General features: G+C 45.2%; 1 protein-coding gene across 1 annotated transcript in view; it reads right to left on the bottom strand.

Moving 5' to 3' along the window:
- LOC119382577 (uncharacterized) overlaps positions 1-13,464 on the bottom strand; it is a 176,100-nt gene that overhangs the window by 140,985 nt on the left and 21,651 nt on the right. The window lies entirely within an intron of this gene.

Here is a 13,464-nt window from a genome sequence, read left to right as displayed (position 1 = left end):
TCTAACATGCACCTAACGCGAGCCTTTCTCTTACGAAACAAAACACGTCTAAAGTATACACGCACAACTTACTACACCACAACAACGAAGTGTCGGGATAGGTCAGCCGCCATGCGCTTGCGGTGGTGCAGCGGAGCTTGAAGGCCCGAATAGTATCGACGTAAGAAGCTCGGATGCATGCACGAAAGAACACGCACGAACGCGCCATGCGACTGCAGGTACTGTGAAGAACAAAACAGTCATGGTGTCGATTTGTATCATTTATATTATGACGAGCTTTAACGGTAGAAATTGCGAGTACGTGGACGCGTGCTTGAGAAAGAAAGAATCAAGACACAATAGCCGGACATGTGCGCACGCTGTCTACGGCCAGAACAAGAAAAAGAAGGAACGTAATGTTCAACGAAAGGACAATCTATCGAAACCCGTCCACAGCTTCTGACGTGCAAAAAGAGGCGCCTGCGGTGCGGAACTCGCTCTTTACCCTTTATGACACGGAACCGTGACACGTGGACACCGAACACAACAAATAAGAATAATTCAACCGCAATAACGTTTTCAAAACACGTTCGAGTTCGTGTCACGCCTCCGGCGCCACCACAATTCATCTTGATTGAGCTTCTTTTTTTCCCCTTTTTCAATCTTCGTTTTCGTAGTTTATGGCAGCACGCGTTTCGCGCAGCTTGTGCTCGGGAGCTACGCGTGCTGTTGATAAAATTTTGCCAAAACAGTTTTTGCTAATTTTCTTTATATTTTATTTATTTTTATCTATCTAAGCTGAAAGCTGAAAGTGGCGTCGGCTGTGCTTTTAATCGCAGCATAGCGTTCGCATTCTACGTGCGCGGAGCTCTAGTCAGCGGCTTTCATCACTTTGACAAACGACGCGCTTAGAATATTTTCGCGCGTCTTTAGCCCTCCGTGATTCTTGCCGCCACATAAAAGCCTAAACAAAACAAACAAAAAACAACAAAAAACAAAATCCAAAACTTCAAGTGCTTCTAGTTTCTCTATTTCAGTTTCTTTTCTTCCTTTTTTAACCAAGCACACATACCGGTGTCTGAAAACTCGGCGTGCACCGTTCCACAGTTTCTGTCGGCAGTGCATTGCGAGGGTACGTCGACACGGTGCTGTTCTCGAGATTCATTTTAACCTTGTCTCAGTAGAGTGGTATAGAGGTACGGTGCGGATTTAGGAAGTTACTGCATCGCAATATAGGCCCTTTATTTTCTTTATTCTTTTTTTTTACTTTTTTACGAAATTGTTCTCACTTCCATGAGAATGGCAACAAGCCTGATTATCTAGTTCTAAACTGCATTTAGGCATTACTTATTTCACAATCTCTGTCAAATTTTTCTACGATGAAACGCTCTGTGTCATGAACCTCTTTTTTTAATGGCTTTTTTTTACAATCGCAAGGGCTACATTATCGTACCGTGACGTAACCTGATAAAATGTAGTCAGAAAGTCGTATGAATTCTTCTTTTCTGCATGTATGATTTATATTATTTCACGTACACGTCGAAGTGGGCAGCGGGCAAAGCGTAAACCAGATATCGGATATCCGTATATACTAAAACACTGAGTACTGATCAGTTTTCAGAAACAAAGGACAAAAGAGGCGCTAGTTTATGTGATAACCTTGAATGTATTGGACTGTGCCCTAAGACTCTGCCCATTCTTTAATGCGTCACGTGTGGTATATGTACATACATAGTACTTATGATTATTTTTGTCTTCTCTCATTATTTTATTCGTTGTAGTTTTTCTTGTTTTTGTGTGTTTCCTTAATACTATACTATCATGTTGATGAAATAGCCGGCTCTAACGTAGCCTCTCTTCCCATGTTTTCTTTTTTTTTTTGCATATATAAATGAAAAAAGACGAACGATGCAAACAAAATCAACAAGAACAGTGAGTCCACGACAAGAACACAGTGACCTCGTTTGTTGGATATTACGAGAAAAAGAAAGATAGGGTCGCTCGAATGAGACACTAGGACGGTGTAGTGTCGACTTTTGTAGAAAATTGGTGTCCGCAAGTTGAAATATTTTAGAAAATGGGGTAAGTACTGACGTTGAAAGGGGACGGGTGCAACGAAGTTCGAAGCTGACAAAGCTGGGAGATAAAGTCTCGGATGCAGTCGGCGCTGAGCGAACCCGGACGGAACTTACGCTTCCTGTATGAACTCAGGTGAATGTTGGCAAGGGTGAGGAGGTGAAGGCTCACAATAGAAAGGTGACGCGGGAAGCGTGGTTCCGTGAAATTGATGGCCCCGGGCTGTCTCGTTTCGATATAAAGCGTCCCTAAGAGAGATAGAGCGGTTTGCTGCAACAATACTTGAATTTGGGGCCGCTTACTAAAACTATCAGTGCTTATCTGACGAAGCAATTGAGGGCATGGAGATCAGTTAGCGTTTAGCGAGCGGGAAGCGACGGAAGGTAAACATTGGGATTGAATAGCAGGGATTTCAATAGCGGACGACAGAAAGTCACGCAGGAAAGCGAAGAAGAATACGAAGCTGTGTCGTGATAAGCTTGCAATGAGCCGGCCGACCGCTGGCAATGACTTCGTGCGTGGAAAAAGTGGAGTGTGTAATAGTAGCAAAACGAACACGCTCTTTGTAAAGGAGCATTTAAAAAAGAATAGCTAGGTCTTATGTCTGCGATAAATCTACCTGTTGCCCACCTTTCCCGCTGTCTTTTATTGCTTGTGCTGCCACGGGTTCACTTGTTTCTCTTTCTCTCTGTCTTCATCACTTCGCCTATTTCCTTCCCCTTTTTTTTTCAAATGTTTCCACAATAGCCTTGTTTATTTAATCTGACCGTGGATGTTTACTGTTTTTACTGTTTTAGTTAGTTCATGCATTATGTATACCGTGTGTTTCTGTTTGACCGCTGCGCAGCTGCCCAGTGTATGAGGTGGCCAGGTTCCCCTCAAGCTGCTCAATGCAGCTTTTTTTAAAGACGATAGTCTTTCTTGGGGAACTTAAACGCAGAAATTTTGATCTGTCTTTCTGTCTGTCTTTCTGTTTGTCGGCACGTCCCTCGATTCAGCCACTCGGCCAAAGTTGAACCACTTGCCCAATGGCCAGCCATCTTGAACGGCTGACTAGGTTCATACTTGTGTACATCGTCGATCAAAAAGCAAACATTACGCATATCTGAGGCGCAACATCACTAGGTAAGTATTAGGTGTTGTGCTCCTTTATTAGAAAATACACAGATACGTAATTCTAGAGACCCTAGTTTCTTAAGCTGCGCTGAAAATGTGACTGCGCCGAAACTTGGCTTCCTCCGTGCCCTCTGCATGAGCTCATTGTTGTGTTTCGGTTTCGGTTCAGTATTGCACTGTACGAATGCCATGGGGCGCCGCTCTGGCATTCCTGCTTTACCCAGGCGACGTGAATATAAAAGAGTGTGTGGAGAGTACTGGTTGAGTGCGGACGTTTCTTCTGCTTCGGCGCTTCGCGCCAAACCTCGTGTTCGGGCTGGCTGGCGTCCTCGCCGGTCGCGTTGGTCACCGCCGATCTTCGCCTGCTGCTGCGCCGGGAATACCAGCCCGCAACACAGCATTCACGTTTCCCGACGTATTGCCGGATGGCGTTCATATTGCCTGGTCATCCTCGCAACCTTGTTGTGAATAAACTCAATTCAATTAAATTCAATTGTACGTTAGGGAAGGCTTTAAGATTTATAAAAAATATGTTACCATGTAGTTTGAATTCTGTGCAGATGGGGTGCTGTGAAACACGGTAAGGCGTAAGTGGAACCATCTGCATGCCTTGCTGACATCGTTTCTCTCACCAATTCCTTCAGTCTTGAAACCTTGTGTGAACACTATTTATGTCTACCGTCACTTTTTTCTTCTTCGCAGTGTTATCCATTCTGTAACAACTAAATGTGAACAAAGCTAGACTCCACCAACGCGTCACGAAATATGCTCATTTCTTGACTTTATTGGCACTTACCAACAAGAGTTTTCAACAATTCAAATAACTGTGTTCTTTTCTTTTTCTTCGCTGAGGTCTCGTTGTTTTTTAATCTTGTAAATCTAGAATAATTATTGTGCGCTCGCGTGGTTTTGTGACGTGTCTGACCGAGGCAGATCTAAACAGAGTTTAATGAAATGGTTTTTTCACTGCTCGGAGTGTACGGCTGAATAAAGTCAGTAGCGCTAAACTGACCCCTCAAGCGCGAGATACATTAAGACATAGATGCAGGTTTAAGAATTTGGCGTACAAATCAACATCTCTGTTAAGTCAATAGCAAATTAGAGGAAAATTTCAAGGCTATTTCTTCAAACAGATTGAACGCCTTTTCTCTGTTACATTCAGACTTGCTTATTTCTTTGCAATTTTTAAATTCCCAGACTAACATTTAATTCCGCAATCCAGTGATAAGACAGACAAAAAACAAACAAAAACCCAAGCAATTACGTAAAAAGCAACGTGATGCCCAAAAATCAGCTTTCATAACTATTCATGGTATAAGTAGAGTGGTGCATACAGTTGAACAACGTAAAGGCAGTGTTTTTTTTTTGTTTTTTCTAAACGCAATAGCGTTAAAGGGCTCACTTCGCGAAAAATCCCGGCGTCGGCGTCGTTGGTTGTGAGCGAAAAACCAGCCTTGTCCGTGAGCCAAAATTCGAGATAGATGCAATTAAATAAATAATAAAAAACATTAGGTTCGAGTGGGAATCGAACCCGGCACTCATGCGCAGCAAGCAGGCGTTCAACCACTGAGGCACGCCAGTGCTCGAAATTGCTTCAGAAAAAGCACGACATAAATGCTTTGTAGTGCGAGGACTGTCATTTACACATGTAATATTGCGTGGCAGAAGCGTAGAATAACGCCAGGCGTCCAAACATGCGAATTGCGCGAAGATTGGTTGGTTTAAAGGCCGACCCATTACAAAGCACACAAGCATAATTAATTATCATTGTCAGCAACAGCGTCAACAACGTATACAGCTGCGCAGTGGGTACCTCGCCAACTAGCGAATGCAAGAATTATGTCGTAGTGGGCACTTCGTAACTCTACTTGCAGTAGGCATTCTAGGATAGCTTAAAAGGGCCGATTTACAGCTGCACAAACGTTCCTTTCCTTGCGGCACGGCTTAGGTGTCCACCGAGAAGCGACGCCTATCTAGCGATTGAGAAGGCGATGCGAACAGGGTCGGATTGCGCTATCGCATTCTACTCTTGAAGACGAAGCTCAAGCGCCTTCCGAGTTTTTTTTTTATTTTATTTTTTATTCTTGCCAATGCGTTCAATGTTTTAGCTTCTTCATCGTGCTTGTAACCACAATTCGTTCCAAGCATTTTTTTTTTTGCGAGCAAAGTGCTGGAACGAATTGCAGAACCCACACTATAACATTTTTTACAAAAAGAAAACACAAATGTGCTCAAGTGCGGTAGCTGCAGCAAAGACTAAAGAACACCGTGCTACCAACTCTCAAAATGGCACCCGTAACGAGGCGTTCTTTTTCACCGTCGAAGACGCCGACAAAAGCAGCAGTAGTCATTTCTTTACAACTGGCAAGGATTCTTCCTTTGGCGCTCCTTCTCTGGTTTTACCCATCTCGAAAGGACTCTGCAGTGAGCTTTCTTTTTCTCTGTGCGAAAGCAGAAAGAAAGGAAAATATTGTATATCCCGCAGCTTCCTGGATGAGAGCTCGGAATGTGAGTTTCTGCCTACACTCGTAACTTCGATGGAAGCTTTCGCAAGTGACGTTTCTTCTTCACGTTCTCAGTGCCAAGTGATGTAGCACTGTTTGCGACATTCAGGCAAAGAAACGCATAGAAAGATCTATCAGCTCCATTAGAGAGCACTTCTGCTGGATCCCGGTGCTCCTCCTCAACCTGTTGCGCAACCTTACACGGAATTCGAGTAGAACATAACAGGTTCCGCACCGCAATTCTCAGACGTGTTCGCACGTTCGACCTAGACTTCCCCTCTTTAACTAGACACGGTAGTACTCCAGAAATTAGTTCAAGCTTCCGATCGTGGAGAAGCATTCTTTTCTACTCTTTGTTACGGGTATTCTGCTTTTATTCGACGATATCGAAGTAATCCCCACAGCATCGGCTCAGTGGCTATATGTCGTGCTGGTTGGTTCGATATCCAGCAGCGGTGGCCGCATCTCAATCGAGGCGAAATGTAACAGTGCTCATGCGCCTAGCTTTGATGTCCATTTTCTTTGAAGACAGTGCTAAGACAACTTGGCTGTCGCAGGATATTTCCTCAAACGAAAGCTCCTACATCCTGGTCACATTTCCTGCTGACACAGAAAGCTATTCGTGCACTTCTGCAGACCTTCAAACCGAGTTCTATTCTTTGTCTTCTCTTTCCTTGCTTTCTCTGCCTCTCTCAAAGAACAACATGCGGTGCGAAGGGACACCGACATGGCGGTAGATAGTCTACGCGCACTAATGATATGTTTTAAGGGGTACCCTCTTTCGCGCCTCAATTATCTAGTAAGAAATCACCGCAGTACAACACAGAACGACTTTTAAGACAAGGAGAATATAGTTGAACAAGTACGTTTAGGTCTGCAAGTATGAGCGTTCAGTGCAAGGCTGTTGAGCGTGGCGAGGAAGCAGATGTAATTTTGAATCGGTCCTTATATTGGCCTCGAGGAGTTACGGAGTCGCCCTCTATCGGACGCGCCTCGATTGCGTGCTAGGCAGGATGCCGCCGGCGCGCTCCCCATAGGTTTTGCTGTCGGCGCTCTACAAAAACACCTCGCGGAAGCCCTCCAGGGCATTTCTGTAAGTACTTTCGAAATGAACTGTGTTCTTTACTGTCAAGATAATCATTTTCGACGAACTGAAAGCACAAGATAGTCTACAGTCGCTGTCTCTTTGCAGAAAACCGAGCACCCGCTGCACGCTGTCACCGCTTTGCAGACCCCTGAACCGGCTTACGTGAAAGGTAGTCACTCGCTGAGTGCAAACTATGTGAAATATCTCGTCAGAGTAGACTGCCTGTATAACCAAACGGAGCATAACAGAAAGAAGCCTCAAGCCAGCGATCGCACGGGTTCGCGACGACTGACGGTGCCTCTACATGTATGAGCGTCTGCATGTATGTTCGTACTGCTGGTTTCGCTTTTGCTACGAGCGCGTTTTGGCACCGCGCTGTGAACTTTAGGCCGCAAAACATGAGAATTTGTGAGTAAACAAACAACTACTGTTGGGCGGACGCTATCAGAGCAGTTCAAAAACTATTTCCTTACAACTGCGACTTCGGTGCGCATGACAACTTTGTGATCTGCCGTCCCGTCGATTCAGTGTTTTTTTTTTCTATTTCGGTCTAAATTCGGGTACGTTTCAATGTCATTTGACAAGTTGTCTCGCACTGCGTGTTGATCGGTCTTCTCAGCGGGCAAATGCCGCTGCTTCTGTTTCTTTATTCAGCGCATTCGTTTCGTTTGGTGCTCACACAAAACGTGAGCAAATGCGACGCCTTTTTTTAATGCTCCTCATTATTGTTCCGTTTGCATTCCAGTGAACTTGCCGCTCTCTGTGATCAACAAATTCACAGACCAAAGCTTCACCACTTCGAGATTGCTGGTGGAAGGAGAACCAGTCTACGAGACCGAGCATGTAGTAGCATGCAACGCCAAGGAAAAGAAAGAAAATACAGTAACGCGGGAGAATCAGTACATCGACTGACAAGAAGAAGATGGCTTTCGCCTTCTAGTCATCTTTAGCGAATGCATAAGGGACCCTGTGCGTTTCTTAATTCAACGTATCTAAACAATAACTTGCGCATCTGCAGCCAATTTTGTGGACACTGAGCATGGGGCCGACGATCAAGAGGTCGCACGGGAGGGTTCTGAGATGGCATCGCACGTGGCAAAAGGTAGCGCTTTTACCATCCTGTGGCAGATAAGCATCATTTGCCGGCGGGAAGCGCGCGCGAGCCATCGTCTCAGTGCGCGCTGTCTGCTACTCACCGAACATCACAGGCCCGACGCAGTAACAAAAGTCTTCGTCGCGGAAGTGTTTGTTGCACACAAGACTCGTAGCGGATGGCTACTTGCCGGTTCTTAGCTCTACAACCCATGCTTTACGCTGTTTCTTGTCCCGCGGTTACCAGTGCAGGCTGACACTGGGTTCCTTTGCGTAAGCGCGGCGCTGCGGCACCGAGCGGTAGAGCCCCATGTTCGTCGCCTTCGGAGGCAGCCACTCTATTAAAATGGTTTCAATTGAGTAGAAAATGAGAGAAAACTTCCGATTTTGAACAGACCGCAGCGCATGTGGGACTTGAAACTCGTTTTCAAAGCACGCGGCAGTGCGCCACAAGCAGCCGACGCGGCCGCGGAGACCACGTGATCCTGCCAAGTACATCACGCCGACGGTGGCGCCGGCGTTTCCAGTGGTGGGCCTCGAGGCCAATATTCAAAGTTTATCGTTATCCGGCATGGCATGGTACAGCTGGCGTCGCCTAACGAGGGGACACTACTTGCTTCCTGAAAGCGGATACTTCGGCACGTGGGATGATGGAGACAGCTTGGTCCGCCTGTCAAGATTCTAAAGAACGCTAGAATTCGGGTCAAGTTCGCGATGTATACGTTTACATACCTATAAGAAATCGCTTTCGCTGCAATGTTCAATTCCTTCCGATCGCAGGATTAGCTTCGCTCTTTTTAGTGATCCGTGATACCAATAATGCGACGGCGAGCTTGTCCAGCTTCTCTTTGCAATGCGATGTCGCTGGTGGGCGTAGGAACCCAGAATAAATGCCTGCATATGTCAGAGTTCGAGCACAGCGTATTGATCTCTTTTTTCAGTATACACGTGGAGAACATTCTATCGACAATGAATGCACAGAATGGCATGGGTTTGAATAACAATGTCCGATGAAGTATGACGCATTGAACAGTCCAGCTATAAATTCACAACAATTGTGGTTTTATGTTTTCAAAAGAGAAGTTGTAACGTAAAATGGGGAATAACATTTACTATCTATCTATCTATCTATCTATCTATCTATCTATCTATCTATCTATCTATCTATCTATCTATCTATCTATCTATCTATCTATCTATCTATCTATCTATCTATCTATCTATCTATCTATCTATCTATCTATCTATCTATCTATCTATCTATCTATCTATCTATTCTTACGAAGCGTTAATTTACAACTTTAAGGCTCCCAGATTCATGTTGGTTTATCGCCCAGTATTGCTTCTGTTTTTCCCCTGAGTTGTATAGATCCACCATGTTTTTGCCATTAGATAGCTTGCTTTACAACCCTTTAAAAACAGTGACATGGAACGAACAGCCTGGGGAATTGGTGCTAAAGCGCTGGGCGTCGTAACTCAGCATTTACGGCCCGTAATATAGAGCATAAAGCATTTATGCAGGTATACAAGCCATGAATCGTCACTAGCAATGATATGATGCGCCTTCTCGACACTTCTAGGACTTGCAGGTGATGTTTAGCGCCCTAATGAAATGGCGAGAGCTCTGCTTTGTCTCCGAAATATTCATCCGATTTATTTTTACGTCTTGCATCTCTCAGTGTTCGCTCTGCGATAATACATATTAATAAACTTTATACGGCCATTCATGCTTTCTTCCTTCAGTTTTACTCCCTCGTCATTAACCTGGATGGCATTTTCTCTAGTGTTGTTAAACCGTTCATTTGTTTGTTTGTTTGTTTTTTGTTTTTGTTTGTTTGTTTGTTTGTTTGTTTGTTTGTTTGTTTGTTTGTTTGTTTGTTTGTTTGTTTGTTTGTTTGTTTGTTTGTTTGTTTGTTTGTTTGTTTGTTTGTTTGTTTGTTTGTTTGTTTGTTTGTTTGTTTGTTCGAACATTAATTCCAAGGCATTTTATAGTCCTTCTATTTTCTTACAGGTTCAAAGTACTTTGTGTACATTCCCATCTTTCTTTTAACATTAAAATCTAATAATATGAAAGATAGCCATAGCTAAACTAAAACTTTCTGAAATATGCTGCCTTGGACAGGACGTGCTTCGTAGCTTGCCGACTATTTCAGTATACTCACGTGTCCTGCACACTGAAAGAGCGACGAAACTGCATCGTAACAGACTTCGGCAGGTTATCACTCACGCAGTTGCTTCCAAGCAGAGGCGCCTTAACCCTGCAGTGCGACAGAGGTGTCCAACACCATCACTGCCTCTGAAATGTGCCGCAAAGATAACGTCGTGGCTGGCAAAAAGAAGCGCTGACACGCGTCGAGGACCTTTCAGCATCCCGAAGCGAGGCACTCCTGGCTTTTGACGTCAACCGACCTCTTGAACCCTGCAGTGCATCTGATTCATCCGCAATTCAGTGTGAACCCTTTATATGTATGCGTACGGTATTTAGAACAAAAGAGAGTGCACATAGGTAAGCGAAGAGAAGTAACCCTAAATTGCTGACGCACCTATTTGGGCCTTCCAATGCGGTGCAGCGTTTCGAAGTAGGCTGTGGCGCCACGAAAGCGTATCATCATGCTCCGCCGTAGATGCACACGTGCGCGCATTATCAGGTGAATCGTGAACCTCTGTCTTCTTGCCTTCTATGTAGTCACAGGTCGTAATAATAAGTTTGTAAGCGCTGGTTATTCACGTAACGCTTGTTTATGCAAGCCTCTCTGAAAATTATATTTCTGACTAGCAGATTTCAGCAGTGTATCCACGATGAGAAAAAAAAAAGGTAGGCAAAGTACAGCTACGATTGACCATCCTTGCAGCCAGCTGCGGCTTCCAGAACGCTGCACTGTACTTGCGAAGCAGATGCTCCAGCCGCTGAGTGAATCTGCACGTCATTCCTCCGCGGGTTTGACTGCAAGTGTCAAAACGGCTCACCCCACTCCTGCCCGTGGACTGCGTCGACAGCGACAGAATAAAGCAAACTGTCACACATCAAAGGAACAGGTCCAGTTAAGACAGCCATCCGAACGCCTCCTTTCAAGAAGTGACAGCTGCTGTTACTGACCTTTCATTTTACCCTGTTCTCTCTCTCTTCATCTGATTCTGCGCCCTAAACTTTCTTTCATTCTATAATGTCACTCTTGCACGGAGGGCTGTGCTGCAAGCATTTGCTTTTTTGTGCGGGAGATGAATTAATTCTTCTGTTCACAAGACCAAAAAAATGTTCCTCAGTTGCATTGGTGGCCTTGAAGCTTCGGTGGCCTTGCATTGCTGCATTGGTGACCGTGAGCTTCCTCATCTTGCATTGGTGGCCTTGAAGCGCTGACCCTTTGTCACGACAGGTAACTCTCCGCATGCCTTATCTCTCCAAACGCTTCTATTTGTTGTAACTTGTAAACAGGGTCAAGTGTGTAGGCTTATATGTGCACTCTTTGTTAAGTTTTTCTTTTTCTTTTATGAAGCTTTAATGTTCTACAATTGCCCTGAAATCCGGTATAATTCATCGAGATATATTTCCATAACTTTGTTTTTCGCCAAAGTAGACAGAACACAGAAAGAAGAGACGGTGGTGGTGGTGGCTTTCCTGGCGTTATCGCCGAGCGCTCGGTACTTCGCGATCACGAACGGCGCGACTATCAGCGTGACATAGCATTCTTAATTAGAAACTAGCGACCACGCCGTTTTCGAGAAAAGAAACGCAACCAAGCGAGATGACGATTATTGGTGTGTCGCATAATGGCGGCCTGAATACTCCCGGTTGCCTTAGAGTGTAGAAGCCGCAACGCACCTTAAAAGTTGTCCGCTCTCCCAATATATGGCCGGAGTCCCGACTCCTGATAATAAAATGCATATTCGTTCAACATTTATGTCATCCGAAAAGATAAGCCTTACGGACGAATAAGCTACGGATGAAATTGCAGTCATATATTAGGCAACCTCGCAAACCAACAACAAATGGTTGATAACTTTCTGTTTCTTTTACAGCAGTGCTGCAATCAACGTATAGTCGCTGAAAGGTTGGCATTGGACTGGATGACGCCGTTTAGTATTTCAACTTAACGCGCGGTTGTATCAGAAAACAGCGAAATATTCGTAAGCCTAGATGCTATGAATGTGCAAGGGTTGGACGGAATCACGCATTACTTCTGCACTAAGTGCGTACAGTCATGAACACTATGAGAGAGAACATTGGATTCGGGTTCATTAGGCGATTGCTTGCAATGTGCGGATAGGAATGTGACGTATTAAATTGCAAGAGATATCTTTGCGCTCGAGTATTTAGTGCTATGAACACTTTTATTACTTGGACGGTGCTGCGGACATGACTGTTTTGTTTTTCTTGTCGCCTGTTGTCGTCACAAACTCTTCTTCTTCTCTTTATTCTTTTACATCCCCTTTCCCCTTGTCAAGTACAGGTTAGCAGACCGGAGACTTCCTCTGGTTAACCTCGCTGTCTTTCATTTATCTTTCTCTGGTCTCTTGCGCTTGCCGACTGCGCTTAGCCGCTGTGACCTTCGAAAGGTAATTTCACTGTTTCCTCTCGCATTTCTCATGACTGTACATGCATCAGCTACACTTGTCCCGCAATTTTAATGTGTTTTTTTAGTATATGTAATACTTTCATCTTCATAATTAGCTTCTGTAGTGCTACTTACTGACGTCACTTCAGTAGTCCCAATGGACGGAGATGAAAGTATGTCCCCTGCATCAGACAACTTTGCGAGCTACTGGTGTCGTCACTTTAGGAAGACAAAGTGGCTCATTTCAGACCCCCAATAGAAAAACTAAGACAAAAGACGAAAGACAAAAAAATGAAACCATAGTCGTCAGTGGCCGCAACATTTCCTCTTGACTTGTCCGTAGAGGACGTTTTAGTTTATCGAAGCGGTCGCTGGTCCGGTAGCGTAGCCGGAAGCGGATATGCGAGCCGTGGGTGGTGCCAAGGAGAACTGGAAGTGCTTTCTCGCGTGACAACCATCGACAGCGGCTAAGCGGATGTGTCAATGCGTACGAAAGCAGTGACGGCCCAGCGAGACAGACCGCGAGGCCGTTGATACATTCTGACAAAAAAAATGTTAGCCCAGAAACGCCAAATCTAGAGCGCTTCGTGGATAAAGCGCATTTTCCTCCGTCTTTTGTCCTTACGCGATGTGGTCGACAAAGGAGCTGCTGAAAGCGAGTGCACGTCCGAAGGTCGCGTAGTCAGTCGCCATACAAAATGCACTCTATCGTCCTCCAGACAGAAAGCCCTAAAACGGGCTCGGCGTCCCATCATCCGTTCCCGTGGCGACGGGTTTCGGGAAAGCATTGCGACTCAAGGAAGCGGCCGTCAACATGGATGGCCACTGTTTATTCGGGAGGCGCTTGACGCTGAAATATGGGCCATGGACCCCGCCTGCCAAGCTGAAGGGCTCATCTCACTGGGGACACGGAATGCGAGACACTCGCAGGCAGAAGCTCTCGAATGTGCAGAGTTGCTGTAGACGCCACAGACTTGATTTACGGTTTGTCACGCGAAACTGCGAAAACCTAAACGCGCGCTGAAGGTGCCGTGCTTCCACTCCGTGATAAAGAGCT

Source organism: Rhipicephalus sanguineus, chromosome 2 (genome assembly GCF_013339695.2).
Source record: "Rhipicephalus sanguineus isolate Rsan-2018 chromosome 2, BIME_Rsan_1.4, whole genome shotgun sequence".
NCBI lineage: Eukaryota > Metazoa > Arthropoda > Arachnida > Ixodida > Ixodidae > Rhipicephalus > Rhipicephalus sanguineus.
The sequence above is the reverse complement of the archived record's forward strand: the minus strand, read 5'-3'. Positions and strand labels throughout refer to the sequence as shown.